Genomic DNA, 25,401 nt, shown 5'->3' on the forward strand with positions numbered 1-25,401 from the left:
GTTGTCTTGGGCACTTCACCTTTCTGAGCTTGATTTCTTCATCTCTAAATTCCTACCTAATTGGATTATCATGAAAATTTGGTGCAATCAAGTACATAAAGCACCCAGTACCTTGCCTGGCACAAAAAAGGTGCTCAATAAATGTCAGTGATAATGATGATGGTGATGATAGTGATGATGGTGATGACGACGATAGTGATGATGATGAGATAGCAATGATGAGATAGCGATGATGAGATAGTGGTATGATGGTGAGATAGTGGTATGATGATGAGATAGTGGTAATGATGGTGACAGTGATGATGGGTCTGGTGATGACCATTGTTTTGGTGATAAAGACGATGAAGATGTTATCAATGACGATGGTAATATTGTGCAAGTTGGCGATGGTTGTTGCAAAAGGAATTTAAGCATCAAGGGAGGGTATGGACTAGAGACCACTAAGGTATCTTCCAATTCTAAAATGTGATGAGAAAAAGCCCTATAAGGTGGCTATGACTGTCAGGCAGGGCAATGTCTGTCTGTTGACATCATCACACTCTCTACTGACTTCCTCCCCGGGAATTCATTAGCCCAGAAGGAGCAGTAGAAACAGCCACAGGCTCAGATTCTGAGCCAGTAAGCCCTGACCCAATCTGTGCTTGACCTTGTGCCTCCCACATTCTGGGCAGCTCTGGGAACCAGAGACGAGGCAGAAGGTAAGTGGGGGTGGGGTGTATATGGGGAGGGGCAAAGACTCTCTCCTCTGCTGACATTTCCTACTCATCCACATTATAATCATCCAGCCCAGGTTATGGTCAGAGATCTTTGGAGTCATGAAAAACCTTAGATGCTCTGGTCTGACCACCCTTTCCCATTAACAGATGAGCAACAGCCCAGAAAGGGAGGATGACTTTCTTAAGGTCCCAAGAGAAGTCCAGGTCTCCTGACTTCCAGTTTCACTCTCAACTTCACCATACTTCATCTATTGGCTCAATGTTCTCATAAGTAATCAACACCAACCCTCCTGGCCCCATTGTCCTAACAGCAAAACCCCTTCTTGCTACATGAGGCTGATGCATATTTGCAGGTACATAGTCCAGTAACCAAGACCAGCTTGATCCCACTAAGTATTATTTTATAAGTATTATTTCTATTTACAGATTTCACTGCTCAGTTCATCTTAGCCCAGGCTTATTGTGCCTTGTTCCAAGAGAAGCTGCTATTTCCTTAACAATTTCATTGAGATCTCTATGGATTAGCTAGAGTTTTGCCATATCTCTGCCATCCTTGACTGTCCCCAGTGTATTTTTTAGGAACTCAGCTACCAGTAACAAGGATCTGAACAACAGTCGCTTAAACAAATTGAAAATTACTACTTTGCTCTTGTTTAAGAGAATTGGGGGCATAGGAACTCCCAGTATGCTTTGTTAGCTCCGCATAATTTGTCAGTGTCCCTGTCTCCTTCTTTGTCTTCTTTGTCTTTCCTTTACCAGTGCATGACCTCATAGCTAAGTATTGCCTATTGGCTATATGATGGCTGCTGAAGCTCCAGAAATTATTGCAGCATTCCAGATAGGAAGGCAAAGGAAGGGAGAGGACAAAGGAGCCAAAAGTGTTTCTCCAACTGCTAAGCTCCCATCAAACAGCTTTCCTAGAAATCACACTTAACACTTCTATTCATATTCCACTGGCCACCCCAATGAAAGGGGAGGGGTGGAACCTAGTAAATACAACTTTTAAGCAGGAGACCTATCCATTCCCAGCAGCACTGGTATTCTGTTACTAAAGAAGAGGAAACAGGATTCTGAGTGACAACCTAAAACCTGGGTCCCACCCCGCAGCTAGAAGATTTAAATAAGGACCTAGAGATGCAGAGATTAGAACCCTAGCCCCAGAGCTGAATCCAGGAAGTCTCCTTGTGGGAAAGGGAGCTGTAAAGATCCTTGTATGACTACCTCCATTCTAAAACAAATTGAAAGTTATATTTTAGCAATAGAGGCTCATGGCCGAAATTTTTCAAACATATAAAACTTAAGAAAATCAAAATCTTTTATAATCCCCTGTGCAGAGATAACATCTGTTGGTATTTTTGCATACGTCCTTCTGGGTATTATTTTTCCTTTGCTTATATTAGCAAAATTAGGAGTTTACTTTATGTCCAGTTTTATATGCAGCTTTTATTTCCTGCATTTATTTTTATAAGCATTTTCCCAGCATGAGCTATTTTTTGAAGGTCTCATTTTTAACGGCCAGTCCAGTCCAGTCCAGTACACGGGCTATTCTGTAACTGACGTAGTTAATTCCCCATTGGGAGGCAGTTAGATGGTTTCCAGCTAAATTTGGCTGTTATAAATGATGCTGGGATGACTAGTCCTGCCGATAGATCTTTGTCTCCATCTCTGATTATTTTGTTATGACAGATTTATGGTCTCACCAGGTCAGAGGGTATGGATTTTTTTAAGGCTTTGGATACACATTATGAAGTTGCCTTCATGGAAAGCTGGCCTGGATTCCACTCCCTACAAGGGGTCTAACATATCCTCAGATGGGTTTCTGAAGCCTCCTGCCCCCCTTCTTCAACATTGTATCTCTGATTCTCCTGCCTCAGCTTCCTCTCTCTGTCTCCCTCGGAAAATAACGGGAAAAGTTTATATTCAAAAATATCTAATGATGTGTTTGTTTATCTTTAAGTACTTTAAAAAGTCAACATAATTATTCTAGTCCCATTAAGTTTAATTTGCAGCAAATTATGCATTCAGCATGAAGTTGGGGTTGCTTTGCTGGTTGGAGCTGAGATAGAGTTTGGTGGTTAACAGTTAACCCAGAGGAGCCAGTGATAACAGCGCAGCTGGGAGAGCAGCAACAGGTCCGTCCTTAGGAAGGTGTTATTCCCAGGTGGGAGCCTCAGTGCCCTGGAGCTCTGGAATTGCACCGATGCTCCAGCCAGGAGTCCCAGGGGACTAGGAGAGGGAGGGAGGGAGGGAGGGAGGGAGGAGGGCAGTGGCTGTCTGGCTTACTGGATACACCAGGATTCAATTCCTGGGGTGTCTGTGGAGTTGAAAGTCTCCCTGTTGGCTGCTTTGCAGGTGCGCTTGGGACATGAGTCACACCAGATCCAATCCCTGAAGCAGGAGTAAGGATTTGGGTTCTTTTCCCAAAAGCCAAGAGGAGCAGTTGAAGGGATTTAGGCAGGAGTTGCCTGTTGGGAGGCCCTCCGACTGCCTTAGGGGATGGATGGGAGGGACACGACTGATAGCCGAGAAATGGGGGGAGGCTAAGGTAGTCCCCCAGGTGAGGGATGATGGCTGTGGCAGAAGGTCTGGCTATCCTGCCCCGTGTCCCCTGGGCCGGCTCTGGGCTCACCTGCACCTGTAGTGGGCGGTTCCCAGTGCAATGACCGCTCCCCCGTCAGGCCCTGCTTCCCTCTGCTTCTCCACCTGGGGGTTCTCCAGTGTCCTGGGGGTTTGACCAACCATGGCAAGGGCAGCCTGGAAGTGCCAGGGGATTAATACCCCAGGGGAAACTATCAACCAGGGAGAGATGGAAGTGAGTAGGCAAATACCCAGCTTCCCTCTGAGGGACAAGTCTGAGGCACTTCCTCAGAGGGCCTCCAGCAGGGCTGAGCCCACATCTGATTCAGCCTTTAGGGCTTTCCTCCCTCCCTCCCCTGTCCCCTCCTCACTGTGCCTCCTGGGATCACCTCCCACATAAACCAGCTGCTGTTTTGGAGGAACCCAAACTCAGCACTGATTACTCAAGAGCAGCAGCAGTGGGATGGATAGAGTGGAAGATTTGAGAGAGATTCGGGGAGAGCAGGGCTGTGATGAGCAAAGGAGGACGGATAGGTCAGCAAGTAAATGGTGCCCCTTTCCCTAATTTGTATGTGTACAGAAATTTTGTATACATCCATCTAACCAACATCCTATGAAGATATCTCATTTCCACTACCTCAATAATATCGCTTGTGCTCAATTACAGTCAATCTCTACCCCAGCCCCTTTCTGCCAAGGAGATTAATTTTGCATGCTCTACAATTTCATATGAATGGAATCCCATGGAAGGTATCTAGGGTCTTTTGCTCAACGTAATGTTTTTGAGATTAATCTACGTTTGTGTTGACCAACAGGTTATTCTTGATTATTGCTCATTGTTAGTCCATTATGTGGATATACCACAATTTGTTTATCCATTAACCTGTTGATGAACGACTGAGTTCACTCCAGTCTGGGGCTATTGTGAATAAAGTTGCTGTTCAAATACTTATATAGTCTATTTATAGACCAAAGTTTTCATTACTTAAAAGGGTCCTTAAAAGTGGAATTTCTAGGACATAGAGCGGGTATATATTTTACATTATAACAAACTGACAAGCTGTTTTCATTCTAGTGACAGTATTATTTTGCATTCCCTCCAGAAATGTGTACCATTTCCATTTACTCCATATTCCTCACCCACACTTGATATTGTCAGTCTTTTTAATTTTACCCATAATGCAGAACCCTGATAACTAGTAATTTCAAGCATTTTCCTTGTGTGTTTTGGCCATGGGTTTCTCTTCTAATGTGAAGTGTGTGTTTAAGTTTTTGACGATCTTTATGGAGTTTTTCTTTTCATGATTGATTTGTGAAACTTCTTTACATATTCTGGGTATAAGTCCTTTGTCAGATATAGGTATTGTGATTATTTTTCCCAACCTGTGACTTGCTTTTATTTTATTCTTAATGATATATTTTGAAGGCCAGAGGTTCTTATGCTGATGAACTGCAATTTACCATTTTTATGGCTATTATGGATAATGCTTTTTTGTCTGTGTCTTAAGAAATCTTGGTCTACACCAAGATCACAAAGATATTTGCCTAAGATTTTCTCTTATCTTGTTTTTTTTTTTACTCTAAGTTTACATCTATATTTCATCTCAAATTCATTTCTATATAAGGTGTAAGTTAAGGGTCTAGGTTAATCGTTTTTTATGTATAGAAACAGTTATTACGCACCATTTGTTGAAAAGTTGGTCCTTCTCCTACTGAAATATCTCTCAGTCTTAGACAACATATATGTGTGTGGGTTTACTTTGGGTCTTTCTATTCTACTTCATTGATCCGTTTCTATTCTTGCTTTTTCTTGATTATTAACTTTATGGTTTTTAAATCAGATATTATATGTCCATCAAATTCTTTTTAAAGATTATTTTGGCTAGTCTGTGCATGATTTTAGAAACATCTTGTTGATTTCTACCAAAAAAAAAAACACAACAAACAAATTTGCGTGTGTGTGTGTGTGTGTGTGTGTGTGTGTGTGTGTTAAATCAAAGTTTCAGTCTGAGGGTAATTAACATCTTAACAGTATTATTTTCTAATTCATTAACAGTATATGTCTTTCTGTTTATTTGTCTTTAATTTTCTTGTGAAATAATTTATAGACTTCAGTATAAAGGTCTTGCACATTAAAAAATCCTTAAATATTGTGTGTTTGATGCTATTGAATCAAACAGTACTGTATTTTAACTTTTTTTTTTTTTTTGCGGTACGGGGGTCTCTCACTGCTGTGGCCTCTCCCATTGCGGAGCACAGGCTCCGGACGCACAGACTCAGCAGCCATGGCTCACGGGCCCAGCCGCTCTGCGGCATGTGGGATCCTCCCGGACCGGGGCACGAACCCATGTCCCCTGCGTCGACAGGCAGACGCTCAACTACTGCGCCACCAGGGAAGCCCCTTAACTTTTTAAACAATTGTTTGGTTTTAGTAGGGAGCAGGATTCAGCAAACTCTTTCTGTAAAGGGCCGGAGCGTAAGTATTTTAGGCTTTGCAGATCATACACTTTCTGTCACAGCTACTTAAATCTGCCATTGTAGCATGTTAGTAGCCGTAGACAATACATAAGCAAATGAGCTTTGGCTGTGTTCCAAACAAAATTTTACTTATAGACACTGAAATTTTATTTTTGTATAATTTTACATGTCACAAATATTTTTATTGTTTTGGATGGTTTTCAACTATTTAAAAAACTTTAAAGCATTCTTGGCTCACAGGCTCAAGAATTAAAAACACAAAAAACAGGTGGCAGGCCAGATTTGGCTCACAGGCCATAGTTTGCCAACCTCTGACATGGAGAAAACAATGGAGTCTGATACTTTCATACCTGCAGCTTGTTCAATTCACTTAGAGTTCTATGGTTTTCCTTATAGTTGCATCCTGCTGTTTGTTAAAATCACTAGCAGTTTTTGTAGATCCTTAGGATTTTCTATAAAACATGTGGGTCACCTATAAGTAATAAGAGTTTTAACTTATCCTTTCCAAACTTCAAGCCTTTTATTTCTTTTTCTTGCCTTATTGAACTAACTAGAACCTCCAATACAATGTTGCATAGAAGTGATGATAATATACATCATGACTTGTTCCTGATGGGGGAATGTGTTCAGCCTTTCACCACTATCCCTCACTATATGTCAGCTGTAGATCTTATATAGAGGCCCTTTATAAGACTGGAAATTTCCTGCTATTTCTAGTTTGCTGACAGTTTTTGTTATGAATGAGAGTTGATTTTTTCAGATAGTTTCTTGGCATTCACTGAGATGATCATATGCTTTTCTCCTTTGTCATACTAATGTGGTGAATTACTCTAATTTTCTGATGTTGAACCAGTCTTACATTCTTGTAATAAATTCTACTTGGCCATAATGTACTATCCTTTTTATGTACTTCTAGATTTTATGTGTTGATATTTTTAGTCATTTTGCATTCATGTGCTTGAGTTAATTTTCTTTCTTTTAATGCCCTCATTGGAGTTTGATGATGGGGTTACGCTGGCCTCAAAATGAATTGTGAAATGTCCCCTCCTCTTCTATTATCTGAAAGAATTGGTGGAAAATTAATATTATTCATGTCTTAAAAGTTGGATAGAATTGACAGTTGGGCCAGAAGTTTTTGTGGAAAAGACTTTAAATTATGAATTCAATTTAAATATTAGATATAGGGCTATTCAGAGCTTCTATTTCTTCTTCTGTTAGTTTTGGTAAGTTTTACATCTCAAGAAATTTTTTGAGTTTGTCTAAGTTCTTGAATTTGTTGGCATAAAGCTGTTCAAACTATTCCCTATTACCATTTTAATGTTCATATAATCTGTAGTGATCTCTCCTCTACCATTCCTGATACTAGTAATTTATATTTCCCTTCATTTCTCTCATATTGTCTTAGTTCAGGTTGCTATAACAAAATATAGAGTGGGTGACTTAGACAACAGAGGTTGGGGAGTCCTAGATCACGGTGTCAGCCAATTCACTTCCTGGTGAGGGCTCTCTTCATTGCTTGCAGATGGCTACCTTCTTACTGTGTCCTCCCATGGTTGAGAGAGAGAATGAGCTCTCTGGTACCTCTTCTCATAAGACACTAATCCTATTGAATCAAGGCCCCACCCTTTTGACCTCATTTAACCCTAATTACCTCCCTATAGGCCCTATCTCCAATGCAGTCACATTGGGGGTGAGGGATTCAATAGGGCTTATATTTGGGGGAGAACGCAGTTCAGTCCACAGCACATTTCTTCTTGATAAATTGAAATCTTTAGATATGACCCTCTTTGTCTCTTACATGCTCTTTGTCTTGAAGTCTACTTTCTCTGACGTTATTATTTATTCATATACGCTTTCTCATGCTTAGCATATCCTTTTCCATCTTCTTTGCTATCAGCCTGTCTGTGCGTTTATATTTAACGTGTATGTTTTGTATTCATCATATAGTTGGGTCTTGCTTTTTTAAGTAATCTGAGAATCTCTGACATTTATCTTAAGTATTGTGTCTGTGCTGGCTGTATCACCTGTTTCTGTTTGTTTGTTTTCTATTGGACTTATTTGTTCTTGGATTCTCTGTTTCTCCTTTCCTGCCTCCTTTTGAGTTAACTGAGTATGTTTTAGAATTCTAATCTATTTCCTTTAATGGTGTTTTAATTATGCTTCTTCATGTAATTCTTAATATTTGCTTTAATGATTACAATATATTGTTTTCCCCTTGGGCTCACTTGCGCATGTCAGTTCACTGATCGGTATGCATCCTTAACTTCTCTCAGTCTAACTTAACACTATACTACTTTGTTTATATAAGAACCTTATAACAATGCAATTCCATTTATACTCACTCTCATTCACTAGCTATTATTGTCATATATTTTATTTCTCCCTGCGTTGTAAACTCCACAATACATTGTTATTATTGATTCTCTAGACCATTTACTAACTGAAAGAATTGAAGAGAAAAACGTATTTATATTTACCATTTCCAGTGCTTTTCCCTATTTGGGGTAGATCTGAAATTTCATCTGATATTATTTCCCTTTAGACTGAAGAACTTCATTTAGGATATTTTGTAGTGTGGGTCTGCTAACAATAAATATTATCATCTTTCATTTATCTGAAAATGTTTTGAATTCACCTTCTGTTTTTTGAGTTTTTGCTGGATAAAAAAAAAATCCTAGGTTAAAAGTTTTTTGGTTTTTTTTTCCTTCCAGAACTTTAAAAATGTTACGTTGTCTTGAGGCCTCCATTTATCTGAAATAAAATCAGCTTTTGTTATTATTCTTGTTCCCCAGTATTAATATGTTTCCTGCCCTCTAACTATCCTTACAATCTTTTCTTAATCTTGGGATTGCAGCAGTTTTGCTGTGATGGGTCTAGCTATGACTTTCTTTATAATTACCCTGCTTGGGATTTACGGAGATTCCCAATCTCAAGAGTTACTTTTATCAACTTTTGAAATTATTTTTCTAATATTTTCTCAAGTGTTTGCTTTTTTCTTCCATTCTTTCATTCATCTCACAGTTTGCTGAGGGTCTGTTTATTTTCAATATTTTTTACACATACACAGCTTTCCCTGTTAACATCTTACATTAGTCTTGTAAACTTGTTTTAACTAATGGACTAATATTGATGCATAATTATTAACTGAAGTCCATAGTTTGTTCAGATTTTATTAGTTTTTACCTAATGTTCTTTTCTGTTTCATGATCCCATCCAGGATGCCACACTACATTTATCTGTCATGTCTCCTTAGACTCCTCTTGGCTGTGACAGTTTCTCAGACTTTCCTTGTTTTTGATGACCTTGAAAATTTTGAGGAGTACTGATCAAGTATATTGTTGGGTGGCCTTCTATTAGAATTTGTCTGATGTTTTACTAACGGTTAGCCAGGGTGGGGTGGGGGTAATGGATTTGCAGGAGAAAGAGCACAGGGGTAAGGGACCACTCATATCATATCAAGGGTACAAGTATCAACGTGATTTATGACTGTTGAAGTTAGCCGTTATCTCCTGGCTGATGTAGTGTTTGTCAGGTTTCTCTACTATAAAGTTATTCCCCCCACCCTTTCCACACTATACTCTTTGGAAGGAAGTCACTGTGTGCAGCCCACACTTGAGTGGGGAGTTATGTTCCACTTCTTGAGGTCGAAGAGATCTACATAAAGTATGGGAATTCTTCTGTCCAAGAGATTTGCATCTTTTCCACAATTTATTAATTAATTCAATCCTTTTTATTATATAAGTTTCAAGTGCACAGCATTGTAATTTGACATCTGTATACACTACAAAGTGATCTCCACCACAAGTCTAGTTATCATCCATCACCATACAGTTGACTCCCTTCACTCATTTTGCCCACCCCCAACCTCCTTTCCCTCTGATAACCACTAATCTGATCTCTGAGTTTGCTTTTATTTTATTTTGTTTGTGCATTTGTTTTGTCTTTTAGACTCCACATATGAGTGAAATCATATGGTATTTGTTTTTCTCCATCTGACTTATTTCACTTAGCATAACACCTTCAAGGTCCATCCATGTTTTCACAGATGGCAGGATTCCATTCTTTTGTATTGCTGAGTAGTACTCCATTGTGTATATACCACATCATTTTTATACATTCATCCATTTTATACATTCATCCATTAACTTGGGTTGTTTCCATATTTTGGCTATTGTAAATAATACTGCAATGAACATATGGGTGCATATATCATTTTGAATTAGTGTTTTCATATTCTTCAGATAAATACCCCAAAGGGGAATTTCTGGGTCATATGGTAGTTTTATTATTAATTTTTTGAGGAATCTCAAAAAATTCCATAGTGGCTGCACCAGTTTACAGTGCCACCAACAGTGAATGAGGGTTGCCTTTTCTCCACATCCTCTCTAACATTTGGTATTTCTTATCTTTTTGATGATGGCCATTCTAGCAGGTGTGGAGTGGTATCTCATTGTGCTTTTGATTTGCATTTGCCTGACTTTGAACAGCTCTTCGTGTACCTGTTGGCCATCTGTCTATTTTCTTTGGAAAAATGTCTATTCAGATCCTCTTCCCACTTTTTTTTTTGAAGTTTCTATTTTTTTTTAATTGGAGTATAATTGCTTTAAAATGTTGCATTCGTTTCTGCTGTACAATGAAGTAAGTCAGTATATGTATACATATATCCCCTCCCTCTTTTTTTTTAATCAGGTTGTTTGTTTGTTTTTGAATTGTATGAATTCTTTACATATTTTGGATAATAACCCTTTGTCAGACATATTATTTGCAAATATCTTCTCCCACTCAGCTTTCTTTCATGGACAGTGGAGTACCCTCAGGGGGGAAAAAAATCTAACCATGGATCTCACCCAGCACGCTTCGCTGCTAGTAAGGATCATAGCCTCTCCAGTCTCTGCCAAATTTTGGCTGCTCTTTATTCCCTTCAAATAGTAGTCCTTTCATTTTTATAAACATTTTGTCTAGAGTTTATCATTGGCCCAATACAAGCTACTCTTCCAGGCTCAACATTCATAAGCTTAATATATAACTTTGACAGCCACCTTAAACCTACCTGAATCAAGACAACATAAAAGCAAATCAATGTGATTGTATAAGCAAGAGGTTGTCTGACCATCTTCTTGCTTTGTCTCTCTGAGCCTTTCTTTACTCAGCTGTAGAAGGGCTAATAATTCCCACCTTCTAGGGTTGTGGTGAAGGCTAAGGAATGCGCGACACGATAGGTGCTCGCCAAATGGGCGTCCCTTCTCTTCTCCCTCAGTAGAGATACCCATGCGTTACTGCCCACAGACCAACCCCTGAACCAGGAATGCAATGCTGCTCCCACCTTTCTCCTGCCAGCCTCTGCCCGCAATGTCTGGCTTTTACTGGCTTCTGGTCTTTACACCCAGCCTATCCTATCCCCAGGTAACCTCTTTAGGAATAAAGCCTGCTTGTAGGTCTGCAACCTCCTTAGCTGTATATGTCTAGCTCTTTATAAAGGAAGATATATATTTGGGGCATTCATACATTCTTTGAACCAATACTATAGAGTACCTACTATGTTCTGAACTCTGTCCTATGTGCTGGGGAGTCAGCAGTGAGCAAAAAGAGAATATCTCTTCTCTTATTATATTCCGTGGAGGGGGCAGGCACTAGACCAGTAGGTCAAATACATAGTATGTACAATGGTGTAAATGGAGTACAGGAATGAGGATACTGCAGGGTTTTCTTAAGGATGTCTCTTTTTATCTTTATTTTATTTCTATAAATATATTATCTTTAAAAACCATTAAATATAGTACAAAAAGAGTATAGAAATGGACTTCCTGACAAAATGTTTAATAAAATATGTAACAATAGGATAAAGTTGCCATGAGAGAAAAGATTGCCAGTCATCATGTTGCTGACTATAGCAGTCCATGCTGTCAGCTGGAAAGCTCAGAAGGACCTCAAGAAAACCTTAAAAATATTTTGTGTAAGGAGGAGTCTGCACTTTTTAAATAGTAAGGTCAGGAAAGGTGACATTGTGAACAAATGCTGAAAAGAGCGAACCGCACAGATATTTGGGGACGAGGGAACAGCAAGCGCAAAGGCCCTGAGGTGAGAGCGTTTCTGGCTGTTGGAGGAACAGTGAGAGCACAGTGTGGCCAGAGCGGAGGCATTAAGCTGAGAGCAGGAGAAAAGGGTTATGAGCATTCAGACTGCTTAGAACTTTGCAGATCATTTAAAAACCCACCCTCACCCCGTCTCCCAACATTTAGGGAGTGGGAGAAGAGGAGAAATCAGCAGAAGAGACAGACATTGAGGCCAGCAAGGCGGGAGGAAAACTGAAAGGGTGTGGTGTCCTGGAAGGAAAGGAGGCAGGAGTGATTATGTCACCGAGTCCGAGGTCATACTGCTCACCACACGACAGGACAACAAATCAAGAGACGAGGTGTTGGGGCAACGAAGAGCAACTTGACTTGGAAAGCCAGCAGATGGAGAAGAGAGTGGACTAGTGTTCCAAGGAACCATCTTACCCAAGTTAGAATTCAGGCTTCTTTTATACTAAAAGGGGAGGGGGTGTGGTTGGTTGCTGCGAACTCCTTGGTGCTGGAGTTCTTTGTCCCTTCAGCTGTCCACGTAGGTCCAGTCACAATGTTCCTATAAACCTCCAACAAGATGGAGGTTTTTTTCTTTTCTTTTCTTTTCTTTTTACCATTTTTTAATTGAAGTCTAGTTAAGTTACAATGCTGTGTTAGTCTCAGGTGTACAGCAAAGTGATTCAGCTATACATATATGTTCTGCCACTTTTTATCTCTGTATGGAGGGAAAAGGTCAGAGCCTTCAGAATGGGCTGTCCTGTATATGTCAGGCTATAGGCAACATTCTTGGAGCAAAAGCAACAGAATACAAAGGATAAAGTAAAAGAAACAGATCCAGTATGGGGTCAGATTTGTTCTTCCCTATTACAATTATGTGCTCAAGATGAGGACTGAGACTTGTCCACTGGATCCAACAAGGAGGTCACTTGGAGCCATGACCATAGCTGCTTAAGTGAATGGGTATGGACACAACTCAGTCAGGTTCGAGAGAGGAGGAGAGCAAAGGGTCAAGGGGAAGTTTATTTCTCTTTTAAGTGGGAGAAATGTTTGCACTCTGTATGCTAATGGGGATGATTGGATGAAGAAGGGAACATTTGATGATGAGGAAGAAAGAGAGAAATGGTGCAGCTGTGTTCCCGAGGAGGTCTTCTGCCCTATTCTGTCACAGGCACCAATTTTCTTTCTTTTTTTTTTAATTTTTATTGGAGTATAGTTGCTTTACAATGTTGTGTTAGTTTCTACTGTACAGCAAAGTGAATCAACTATACGTATACATATACCCCCTCTTTTGTGGATTTCCTTTCCATTTAGGTCACCACAAAGCACTGAGTAGAGTTCCCTGTGCTATACAGTAGGTTCTCATTAGTTATCTATTTTATACGTAGTATCAATAGTGTACATCTGTCAATCCCAATAGAGGTTCCTTAAAAAATTAAAAATAGAACTCCCATGTGACCCAGAAAAGCCACTACTGGGCATATACCCAGAGAAAACCATAATTCAAAAAGACACATGCACCCCAAAGTTCATTGCAGCACTATTTACAATAACCACGACATGGAAACAACCTAAACGTCAATCAACAGAGGAACAGGTAAAGAAGATGTGGCACCAGTTTTCTATTGGGAGCCACCCTCCCCTACCATCGGTCAAAATGGTCCGAAAGAGGCTGCCTCATCGCCTGGCTACCAGCATGGGCAACCTGACCAAGCCTCGCCAATAGCAGGGCTGCAGCCACAGGCCAGTGATTAGTTTAGAAGGGGTCATGTGACCTACAATGGGCCAATCAGAGTGAATGAGCGTCAGCTCCGGGAGTTTTGCCGGACACCAGGGAAGGCGAGGCTTTCTGTCCACTGGGGTGGCTGCACAGATAGGGAGTAGACCCAGCTGTGTCTGTGCCCAGAGCCTGTGTCAGTGCAACCTCACCCAGCTGCCTGCCCGACAGGGAGCCTGTCACAGAGCGGAATAAAAATACCCGTGCAATAGACTGCCTTTCTGGAGCCTGACTGCCCCCAACTCACACTGGCCCTTCTCTGCTGCATGACTCTGCTTTAGCTCCTTTATCATCACTATCTGAAGCACATAATTTCATCTATTTACGTATTTTTTTGTCTCCCCCCAAGGTCTATCTTTTCCACTGTTATATCTCCAGGATCTAGAATTGTTCCTGGCACAGAGTAGGGCTCCAAATAAATATTAGCTGATTGAATAAACAAATATATAAGAATGAACTACAGCTGTACGTTCATACTCAGCCACCCCTCGCTTACCCAGGAATCAAGCATCTGGCAAGCTTCAGCTATCTGGAATGCAACAGGAAAACTCAGAAAGCCCTAGAATTGCCAAAATGCAGGTTACAAGAGCCATGTCTGAAAGCACAAGTTTTTTGTACTTTTAAACAGAGATGCCCCCTTCATGTCCTCACTTAGAGACCAGGGACTAATGCAGACATGGTTCTAACATGCCTGGTGATCTTGTTCCCCACCCATGACAGGTTAGAGATAGGACTTTGGGGGCATTAGAGGGTCAGAAACACTGACACCAGCAAGAAGAAACATGGGGCACCCAGGAGACTGGAAAACACTGGAAAGTCGATGACAGAACTTCAGGTGAGAGCAGGCTGGGCCCTGAGTGTAGGGTGAGGGGTCTTGGGGGACACCCTAGGGTTAGGACATGTAGGGGAGGTGGTGATGACTCAGGGTACACAGCAAAGCTGAAATTATCCTCCACAGTCCCCATTCTAGAGCTAGGGAGATGTGCAGTACATTTTATTCAACTATTTTAAAAATAGATTGATTCCATGCAGAAAAGTAAGCAGCAGAAATAGAAATCACCCATCATCTTACTAAGAGACATGCCTCCTTGGGGGTCACATGGCCCATGCAGTGGTTGGCTCTGCTCTCTCATTCCCAGATCATGCACTGTGCTCCACACCATGACTTTTGTTGGCTGCATAATATTCCATCACATGGACACACACTATATCATGTAACTGTTCCTCTATTGGACGGTCTGTTTCCAGACATTGGCTGCTATCAGTAACTCTATAGTGAGCATCATTATATGTAAGCCTGAGTGCTCAGCCCTGATTATGTTTCCTGATGGTAGAATTGCTGCCTCAAAGATATGGGCGTTTTGGATTTTTTTTATACATACTGTGAAATTTATCCATTCAGAAGATGGGTATAGGGCCTTTTAGATGCTAAATTAATCACAGCTCAGTGGACAACAAAATAAGCTCATTACAGAAAAGCTTCTGTAACTTCTCATCCCCAGATAGTAACTGACGGGTGTCCCCTGGTGGACAGTTGTGTGTGTGTGAGCACGTGTGTCCACATATGTGTCCAGCACCTTCCTTGTGTGCATGGCACATTTCCCATCCTCCACGTCACTGGTACTAACCAACTACCTTGTGAGCTATACAGGGTGTGTACTGTCGCTCCCATTTTACAGATGAAGACAGAGGCTCAGGGCATGTGTAGTACAGTGAAAGGAACACGAGCAGACACACGTGGGTTTGAATCCCAGCTCTGCTGCTGGATGAGCTTGACCTGTCTCTTGAGCCTCAGTCCTTTTGTACATAAAATGAGGGTAGAAATACCTGCCTTACAAGAGAGGATGAAATGAAAGGGCAGATGGAAAGTGTCTGGTACAAGCTGGGCAATAAATGCTGAAGCAATGATATTTGTGGTCACTGTTAGCAAAGTCACTTGTCAAGGTCACAGAGGCAAAATTGAACCCACATCTTCTAACCACAAGTCGAGTGCTCGTTCCGGATACCACCTGCCTTTGAACCACATGCCCAAACTGACAAGGGAAGATTTTGATTAGTCTCCATGTGGGGTTGTTGTTGCTGAGTCTCCAGAAGACTGCCTTGCTGTGAATCCAAAGGAGACACTGGTCCTGACTGAACTAATTTTAAGAATAATATAACCTATAGAGGTGAATGGCTGTCAGCTTGTGGTCCACTGGGACTGGGAGATCTTTCTCATGTTGACTAAACCCCAGCCTGTGTCAATGTCCTCTCAGCCTGGTATCCGAGTATCCACCCTCTCCCCCCAGAGCCCTGGCCAAGTTTGCTGATAACAGAGCTGAAAGAATCCCTCCCTCACCCGGGCATGTCTTTGGGAAAGTTATTCCAGCTGCCAGGCCAGACCATGCTGGGTAATGGATGGCCTCTCTTTAATGCTGTCTGGGAGATGGGCCCTTCTTTAATCGTCTACAGTATCATTAAGAGATAAAATATTTGCTCTGTGGAGCTCCTGATGGTCTTTAGAAATTGCAACTTAAGCACCAACCAAGAAGCGCTGCTCAAAGCTTAACCCTCCCCTTCCCAGCACAGACCCAGGCCTTGGCCACTTGGGTCTACAGATCACTGGCCTTGACTCCCAGGGAACCCTTGGGTTCCATTTCCAGCTCTTCTCAGCCCAGGGAGCAGGTGGATGAGAGGGCAGAGGGAGGACGAAGGGAGAAGAGGAAGCCTTGGCCCCTGAGTGACTCAGTTCAGGGGTTTGTAGACAGAGGACCCTCCCCTGGGCCAGTTACAGAGCAGAGCACTGGAAGGCCCTCACTGGGAGCTGGGTGACTTTGGGCCACTCCCTTAACCTCTCTGTGTCAGGCTCCTACAGGGCAGAGGGGCTGGAGGGGCCTGCCAGCTCTGAGGTTCTAGGGTCTGTTTCATGGCAAGTAGAGCCTGGTTCCCTAAGAAGGGTGACATGTGCACGCCCCCACCCAGGTCCCTGCTCCCTGCTGGGACCACATGTCACATGTGACCAGGTGGGGAGGCCACCCCTGGGGACAGCAGGTGGCCTGGATGAGCTAACAGAGAGGAGAGAGCCCCTGTTACCCAGAATCACTCAGGAGCCCAGCACTGTGCCAGGACCACACCCCGCCCTACACACACACACACACACACACACACACACACACACACACACACACAATACACGGCACCAGCCTCACAGCAACCCTGTGAGGACGGGGTGTCATTACCCCCACTTCACAGCTGACAGCGCTGAGGCCCCGAGTGGTAAAGGGACCTTGTCCAAGGTCACACCAAAAGCGAGCTGTATCCAGGTCTGTCTGATTCCAAACCCAAACTCTTACCCATCACACCACTGGCAGGAGCACACAGGAGAGAGAGGGCTCACCCTGACCCTCCCCTTCCCACCTCCCTGCTTTTGCACGTGCAGTCCTCCCTCCTAGCACGCCTTCCCTCCTCTATCCAAGTCCTACCCAGCCCAAGGCCTGCCTCTTCCAGGAAGTTCTCCTTGAAGACTGACAGCCAAACCCCCGATGCTTCCACCCAGCTGGCTCCCTGGTTGTTCAGGTTCCCAGCATCATTTTAGATTTTGGTGCCGTGAGGCCCAGACACAGACATTAGCCCATTTCATCATCTCACCAGGTTAATTGATCTTCACTGTGCGCTGACTTGGAGTCCGGCACTGCGGGGTCACAGAGGGGACGGGAACAAACGTCCACTGAGCTCCTGCAGATCCCCCCACCCTCGTGGCTGGTGGGAGCCCAAGTGGGGTCCCTGCAGGCCCCTCACCCTGTTGGAGGATGAGGAACCCGAGGCCCAGGGATGGGTGGGAGGTGCCGCTGCGGTCCGGTGGTGAGTCCGTGGCTGGGACTCAAAACCAGGCCAGACTCCAGATCCAACCCCGCCCCCTTACCTGCCCCCGGAACTCCTTAAACCCCCTCAGCTGGAGCAGGATTGGTCCTGGAGCCTGGAACCTTCTGATCTCACAAGTGGGGCTCAGGCGGCCATAGCTGTACAGAGAGGGGGAGGGACAGGGGCAGCAAGGCAGGACTCTTATGTCACCCCTCAGGGACACCCAGGGCCCTGTCACCCTCAGTGACGTGCTCCCCACCTCTGTTGACTCCAGGCTGTGCCTGCACCTGGGGACTCTGTCCACCCCCTTCCCCCAAATGTCCCCAGGGCGTCACTCCAGCTGAGAAGCCTCAGGGCATAAATTAACCCATCTTCAGCCTCCGCCTCCAGATGCTCTTTCCCCTTGCCTCCCGGGTGCTGGTCCCTCTCCAGCTCGATTCTCAGAGAAATATTCAAGGAGCAGGTGGTGCCGCGGTGCCGGCCCGCGAGGGTGAGGCCTGGCCGGGGACTGGCGCTGGCTGGGAACTCCCACCCTTGGAGCTGCTAATGACGCGGCCCAGCGTGAGAGGGGGGCGGCCTCTGTGCATCACAGACGTGTCTGCTCACGGGGACAGTGAAGCCCTAGTGCCCTCCCAGCACTGGACTCAGCTCTGGGGCCACGTGGGGAGGCTGCGGTGAGTCCCTGCTTTGCTGATGGAGGACTTCCTGCTGAGGAGCGTCACCTTATAAACTCTCCTGGGTGCCCCCTCCCAGACTTTATGTTCTCAGCCAGCCTGGATTTGAAAGAAGGAGGGAGAGGCTGAGAGAGAGGATGTCAAATCCCAAGCTGTCCCAATTGCAAGAGGCTTAAGAAATGAAGCCTAAGTCACTTGTTACACGTGGGAAACTGAGCCCAGTGTTCACAGAGCCAGTTAGCAGCGGAGCTGGGACTAACCCGGACTAGCCAGGGTTCCTGACTGTCAGTGCGCCTGTGTGAAATGGTGTGTGCGTGTGTGTGTGTGTGCGTGTGTGTGTGTGTGCCTGTGTGTGTGCACGCATGCACGTGCACATCTGCCTCTGAGTGTATATGATGGTCTTAAGTTGTGTGTTTAACAGTCTCAGGGTGCACACGTGAAAGTCACATTTGTCCCAGGGTGTGGGCATGTATGAGTGTGACCTGATGTGTGACAGGGACCTGAGGTGGACAGTGGCTGTCCCCTGTGTGGGTGCCTGTCTCAGCAGGTCCCCTGAGCTTATCCTGGCTGAAGCTGGACGCTGTCTCTGGGCTGATGCCCTTCCCCCTCCAGAGAATTTCCAGTTCTTGGCCAGGGGCAGCGAGGAACTCAGTTGTTTCTATTTGGTCTTTAGATTATGAAACAAAAATTAGGTCTAAACTCTGTGGGGAGGTAATTTTTCCTAATCGCTCGCCCTGCTGCACAGATCTCCACAACTTGATTGCGTCTAATTAGATTAATTGGACGGAAACTGATTTCTCTTCTCTGAGAATATGAACTACAGAGAAGGGGGGCCGTTGGAGGCCGGTGACTCCCTGCCCCCCGACAAGTCTGGCCTGGTGAGGAGGGGCCGTGCGTGGGGCTGGGTCCAAGGCCTCTTCCTGGGCGCCCCTCTCTCTGCTTCTCTCTCCTTGTCACTTGCTCTGTCACTGAGTCCCTCTGTGTCTCTGGCTGCCCCTGTTCCCAGCTGTCTCCTGGTCTGGGCTTCAGCGGTCCCGGGTCTGTTCTGACCATGCTGGGGTTCACCCTCCTGCACCCTTTCTCTCTGCCAGGAGATGACCCAGGGCTTTCCCTGCATTACCAAGAGGTGTGGCGAGGAGGACAGAAGCACAGCAGGACTGGCCCAAGGTCACCTTCCGCAGCAGCTGAGCGCCGCAGAGGGTGGCCTGCAGGGCCAGGCTGGACCACGCCAGCTGCGGGGCTCAGGAGCTCCCGGCTGGAAGAACGGGGTCTGGGCGGTTCTGAGGGTGGCAGGACCGGCCATGCTGGGCAGAGGGTGGCTGAAGGGTCTGGTCATTCCTGTCCCCCCACGGCCCAGGCCGGGCACTGCCACCTACAGGGACCTGAGGCAGAGAGCCCCTGGCCCCAGACACTGCTCCATCCCCGGGTCCTGGCCCGAGCACCCGCCTCCCCATCTGTTTGCAGAGTCATAAAGCTGGGCCGTCCTGGGCTGCTGCCTCCCTGGAGCCCCATCCAGGGGGACGCCCTGCCCTGCCCACCTTGCTGTCTCTCCCCTCCTCTGTCCCCTGTCCGCACTGTCCCGACCTAGTCCAGGGCACCATCTTCTCTCCCCAGATGCTGTACAGCTGCCCCACTGTCCTGGGCCCGGCCCCCTTCTCCAACTCCAGTGCACAGTCTACAGCTTAAATGAACGTGCCACGCCCCCTCTCAAAGACCTCCCATGGCTCCCGCTGCTCTGAGGACTAAAATCCCAGCCATTCACACGGATTGCACGCAGACCTCCTCAGCCCCATCTCTCACCACCCCCGCCTCCCACTCTGACCCCACACACCCGGCTGTGTGCAGGCCTTGGTACATGCTGGTACATCTTCCCAGAACACCCTTTCCCAGGCCCTGCCCGACACCAGCTTTCTTACAGCTTCGCTCAGTGGGCAACGCTAACAGCGGGTGTGTTGAACTGGTGTGTATGCTCCGGGCTATGGGCATAATTATCTCATTTAATTTAACTCCTCTGTGGGGATCATTATTATTCCCATTTTACAGAAGAGGAAACTGAAGTTCAGAGACACGAAGCACCTGGCCAAGGTCACTAGGCTGGGAAGTGGTGGAGCTGGGATTTGAACCCAGGTCATTTGCGTGATGTCAACTCTCCCCATCCCACCCATCGTCTCCCAGACTAGGGTCCACTCCTCTGTACTCTTGTGCTCCCCCTACACAAGCATTTGTCTGATTGTTCTGAAATTGTCAGTTTCCCCATCCCCTCATCAGGTCTGGGCTGTGAGCTCCCCATGGCCACCCTGGGTCTGAGCTGTTTCTAATGCCCAGAGCCTAGGGTAGGACTAGGTGGACACTTGGCCAGAGACTGACGCCCAAAGAATGGGCAGTGGCAGCCCCTCCAGGCCGCTGGGTCCCTCCCTCTTGTGCACTCCCCTCCCACCACTCGACACCTCAGTAAGCAAAGCCTTTAAACCAAAAACAATTTTACAGTTCATTTGAGTTAATCACAGCTGCTCTTTCTGGAAACCATCTTCCCTAAATTGTCTGCAGAGAGGCAAGCGACCTGCCTGGCAGCCCCACTCCCCTTCTTCCATCACAGAGCCCTGGAATCACAGGAGGTGGTAGGAGGAGTTGAGATCCCAAGAGTTCAAGTCTGCTGTCGTGGTATGTGCTGTGGTGGGCACCGGGGTACAGCAGTGAACGAGATGGATGCCCTCCCCACCCTCACGGGACTCACCATCTACTAAAGAAACCAACTTTGAACAAATAAGCACGCAAGGGATCATGTAGTTAGTGTTGAGTTGTAATAAGTTAATCATGAAGAAGTCTAATAATACTAACTATACAACCCCGGCCACTTGTTCAACCTCTTGGAGCCTCGGTTTTGTCATCTGTCAATGGAGATCCTAATGGCATCTTTCTCCCAGGGTTTTGTGAAAATCCAGTGAAATGTGTAAAGCTCTTAGCCTAGCACCCAGCGCTTGGTTGGTTGTAGCATACATTATGGGCCATATTCTTTTGCTAGGGCTGCCGGAACAACATATCAGACTGGGTGGCTTAAACAACAGACATGTATTTTCTCACAGTTCTGGAGGCTAGAAGTCGGAGGTCAAGATTCAACAGAGTTGATTTCTTCTGAGGCCTCTCTCCTTGGCTTGTAAGTGGCCATCTTCTCCTGCTGTCTTCACATGGTCTTCCCTCTGCGTGCGTGTCTGTCCTAATCTCCTCTTCATATAAAGACACAAGTCATATTGGATTAGGGCCCACCCATGTGACCTCTTTTTAACTTAATCATCTCTTTAAAGATTCTACCTTCAATACAATCACATTCTGAGGTACTGTGGGTTAGGGGGGTCAACATATAAATTTGGAGATGGTGGGGACACAATTCAGTCCATAGCAGTACGTATCCAAGGGAATTTAGTGCATGTATCCACAAATCACGTACCTGTAAGTGTTCATAAAATTTTTACTTTTAGTAGTCATAAAAGAAAACAACCCAAATGTTCATCTATGAGAGAATGATAAATTGTGGTAGATTAAAAAAGTGGAACTACACAACACTTTTAAAACATGAACGAAGTATTAATATGCACAAAACATGTATAAATATCACAGACATGGTCAGCAAAAAACAAACAAAAAAAATCAGACCAAAAAAATGCTTTATGATTCTATTAATAGGGACTAACCTATAGCATAGAAGTTAGAATAAGAGTTATCTTTCAGGGCTGGGACATTAACCAGAGAGGGGAACAAAGAAACTTTCTGGGGTACTAGAAATGTGCAACATCTTGATCTGGGTGGTGGTTTCATAGGTGTGCACATTTGTAAAAATTCACAGAGATATTGCATCAGCTTTTGCTATGTAGCAAACTTCAGATTTGGTGGTAAATAACAGTCAGTTATTTAGCTCACAATTCTATTGGCTGTCTGTGCAATTGATCAGGTCGAGGCTAGCTCAGTGTCTCTCTGATGCTGATTCTCATGGGTCTGTGGTTGGCTAGAACTGCAGATTGCAGCCGAATGATCTAGGGTGGCTTCACTCACACATCTGGTAGGTGGCAAGCTATTAGCTGAGGCACCTCCATTCTCCTCCATCTGGGCTCTCACCCTCCAGCACGTTAGCTCAGGTTCATTCCCATGTCTCCAAGTGCAGCAAGAGAAGGAAAGCCCATATCACCAAGCACTTTGAAGCATCTATTTGCTTACTTCTTGCTAGTGTTTTCATTGGTCAAAGCAGGTCTATTGGACAATGAAGATTGAAGAGATGAAGAAACAGACGTTCATTCTTGATGGGAGAATCTGAAATGCCACATCATGAGTGTAGATATAGAAAGGGAAAGAATTTGTGGTGATTTTTACAATCCACCAAATATACACTTAAGATTTGTATATTTTGTCATATGCAAGTTATATCGATATGATAAACAAAGATACAAGGATTAGGTCTGATGATTACAAAAGGTACTCTTGGCCTAAGTAAGGCTTCCTTGTATTCTATTCTAACTAACCCTTTCCTAAAGAGAACCAAGATTCTATAAAGACAGAGGTTGTTACAAGATGTGTGTGTGTGTGTGTGTGTGTGTGTGTGTGCGTGCGTGTATGGATGGGGAGTTGTAGTAGTTTCACAACTTGCAGCCTCAGTCAGGTTTTGCTCAGGTCGGATGGAGGTGAGATTATCAATGGACTAAGTTGTGAGCTGGACTCGGAACTCAGGCTGAGAAATGGACTGGAGAATAGTAACATCCTGTGTCAGCTAGTGAAGCAAATGATTGCTTTTCAGCACGCTGGAGAGTTCTGATACAGCTAGAGGTCCTTCCTCTTCAGAGTCCTGGGACCACTCAGTGCCCTCTGTCTTCTCGGTAGAATGATCTGGTTGTTAAAGGAAATTTCCTCTTGCGAACTTTACATTATTGCCAGAAGTGAGGGCATGGGCGCTGGAACCAGACTGCCTGAATTCAAGTCTTGGCTGCACGACACAGCTGAGTGACCCTGGGGAAGGCAACAACTTACTTAACCTCTGTGCCATAGCTGCCCTGTCTATCAAATGAGGAAAGTCATGGTAGCTGCCTCACAGTGTTGTGGGAAAGACCGAAGCCAAACAAGGCAAGGAAGGAGCTTAACATAGTGGCCGGACATGGTAAATGCTAAGAAGTTATCTTTTTCTTACATAAGATGGAAAGGATTCCGAAGGTTTCCATGACCCCAGATGTCTGACGAACTTGTTATATGACTTTAGGTGAGCTATATAACCTACCTGGCCACTGTTCCTATTCTGTAAAATGAAGCTATTTGCTTTTCCCACATTACTGGATCGTATCTTTTTACCAAAAGAATATATTCATATATCATTTGATAAAATAAACTAAAAAATAAAATAAAATAAAATAAAGATATCGGACTAAGTGGCATTTATGGTCCCTATAAACCCTATCTTTTCTGGGTCTTGGATTCAGGACTTCGGATGGAGTGAGTCAGGCATGAGGGTTAAATAAGTGAGGATGACATTGGGGGCAGGCTGGGAGAGGACCCCACTCTAAAGCAGGTCAAGCCTTCTAGCTCTTACACTATGCACCCCCCACTTTCCCAGTATGCTGAGGCTTTTGGTCCCTCTGATCTCTGACACACAGGAACTCACCACACGTTCCCGTTGCTTCAGCCGCGCTAGCATTGTTGGAACTTCTTGGCTTTCCCTCCTCAGAGCCTTCCCACATTCTGTGCCCTTCTCCAGGAGTGTGCAATATCATTCAGAGTCTTCCAAGTGGAGTGACAAAAACAACTGAAACCCGTTTAAATAAAAGAAAGAAAAAGGGGGATTAGTCGGTTCGTTCACCTGAAAACTCCAGGAGTCAATAGCTTCAGGTACAGCTGGATCCGGGAATTCAAATGTTATCATTTTGGAACACAGTCTTCTCATCTCCTCTGTATCGGCATCATTCACAGTCAGCCTCTCCCCTCTAGGTGGGGAAGAAACGCTGGTAGCGTCAGGCTTCTGTCACACTGGCATCACACTCCACATTCCCGATAGTTTTAGCGCAGTCTCTGCTATGATTCCCATTGACGTGCATTTAGTCATCTGCCCACTCCTGAAACAATCACTGTAATCAGGGGGTAAAGTGCACTGAGTGGCCAGGCCCGGGTGGCAGGAGCCAGGATGGGTCAGCCCACCTGAATGGGCTGGGAGTGGTCAGGGAGTTGTTTTCAAAGGGAAACTGGGGTGGTCTTACCAGAAGGAAAGGGATGCAGGCAGGGTGGAGAGTGGGTAGAAGCCCGCTACCCATTCCTCTTGACTCTTTCTTGGTCTCAGTACAAGTGGCACTTCTTCAGAGAAGACTCCCTTGACCCCTGATACGTCAGGACCCATCAATCCTTTTCCTTTGCTTTTTGGCCCTTATTAGTCTCACAGCTAAAATGCAGAACTAAACATGTACTAAGTCTAAATATATACTAAGTGCTTTAGATATGTTAATGAATGTAATCCTTCTAATATCCCTAGAAGGTGGGTATTTTTTCAGCTCAATTTTATAGATGAGGAAATGGAGGTCCAGAGAGGTTAAGTAACTTGCCCAAGGGCACACAGCCAGGATGTAACAGAGCAGGTTTTCCAGTCCAATAGTCACATTTCAACCTGCGCTTTTCTCTAAACCACTATCCTACCTTTTTTTAAAACATAGTCGCATGGGTCATCATGACTTTATACACACATGCCTGTGTACACCTATATAAGCACACACACAAACACATGCTTGTAAATGCCCTCACACATTCACATAAACACTCACATACACACACTTGTACATGCCTTCACTTGCACATTCACACAGTTGCACAGTGTTGCATGTGCACAGGCACTCACACACAAACTCAGATACACATTTGTATGGACTCACAGAAACACACACGACCATGCACATATTCACTCACACACCTGCGCACACAGGTGCTCAAATAAAAATTCTCATATACTCGTTCAGAAACACTCATCCATGCATTCACACACATGTAGCTGCATGTGCATGCCCTCCCATAGATATTTTCATGTGCTGATACACACGTGCACATGTGCTCACACACAGCAAATGCACACGTGTGTACACACATACATGCTCCCACACGAGCAGATATGCTCATAATACACACTCACACACCTGCACATACATGCACTCCTGTGAATAGTCTCACATCTCAATCCACACACACTCACACACACACACACGCTTATACACATGCAAAGTCACACGTGCAAACACAGAAACACTCACATGCGCACATTTGAGTTG

The sequence above is a fragment of the Stenella coeruleoalba genome, assembly GCF_951394435.1.
Source record: "Stenella coeruleoalba genome assembly, chromosome: 1".
Classification (NCBI taxonomy): Eukaryota; Metazoa; Chordata; class Mammalia; order Artiodactyla; family Delphinidae; genus Stenella; species Stenella coeruleoalba.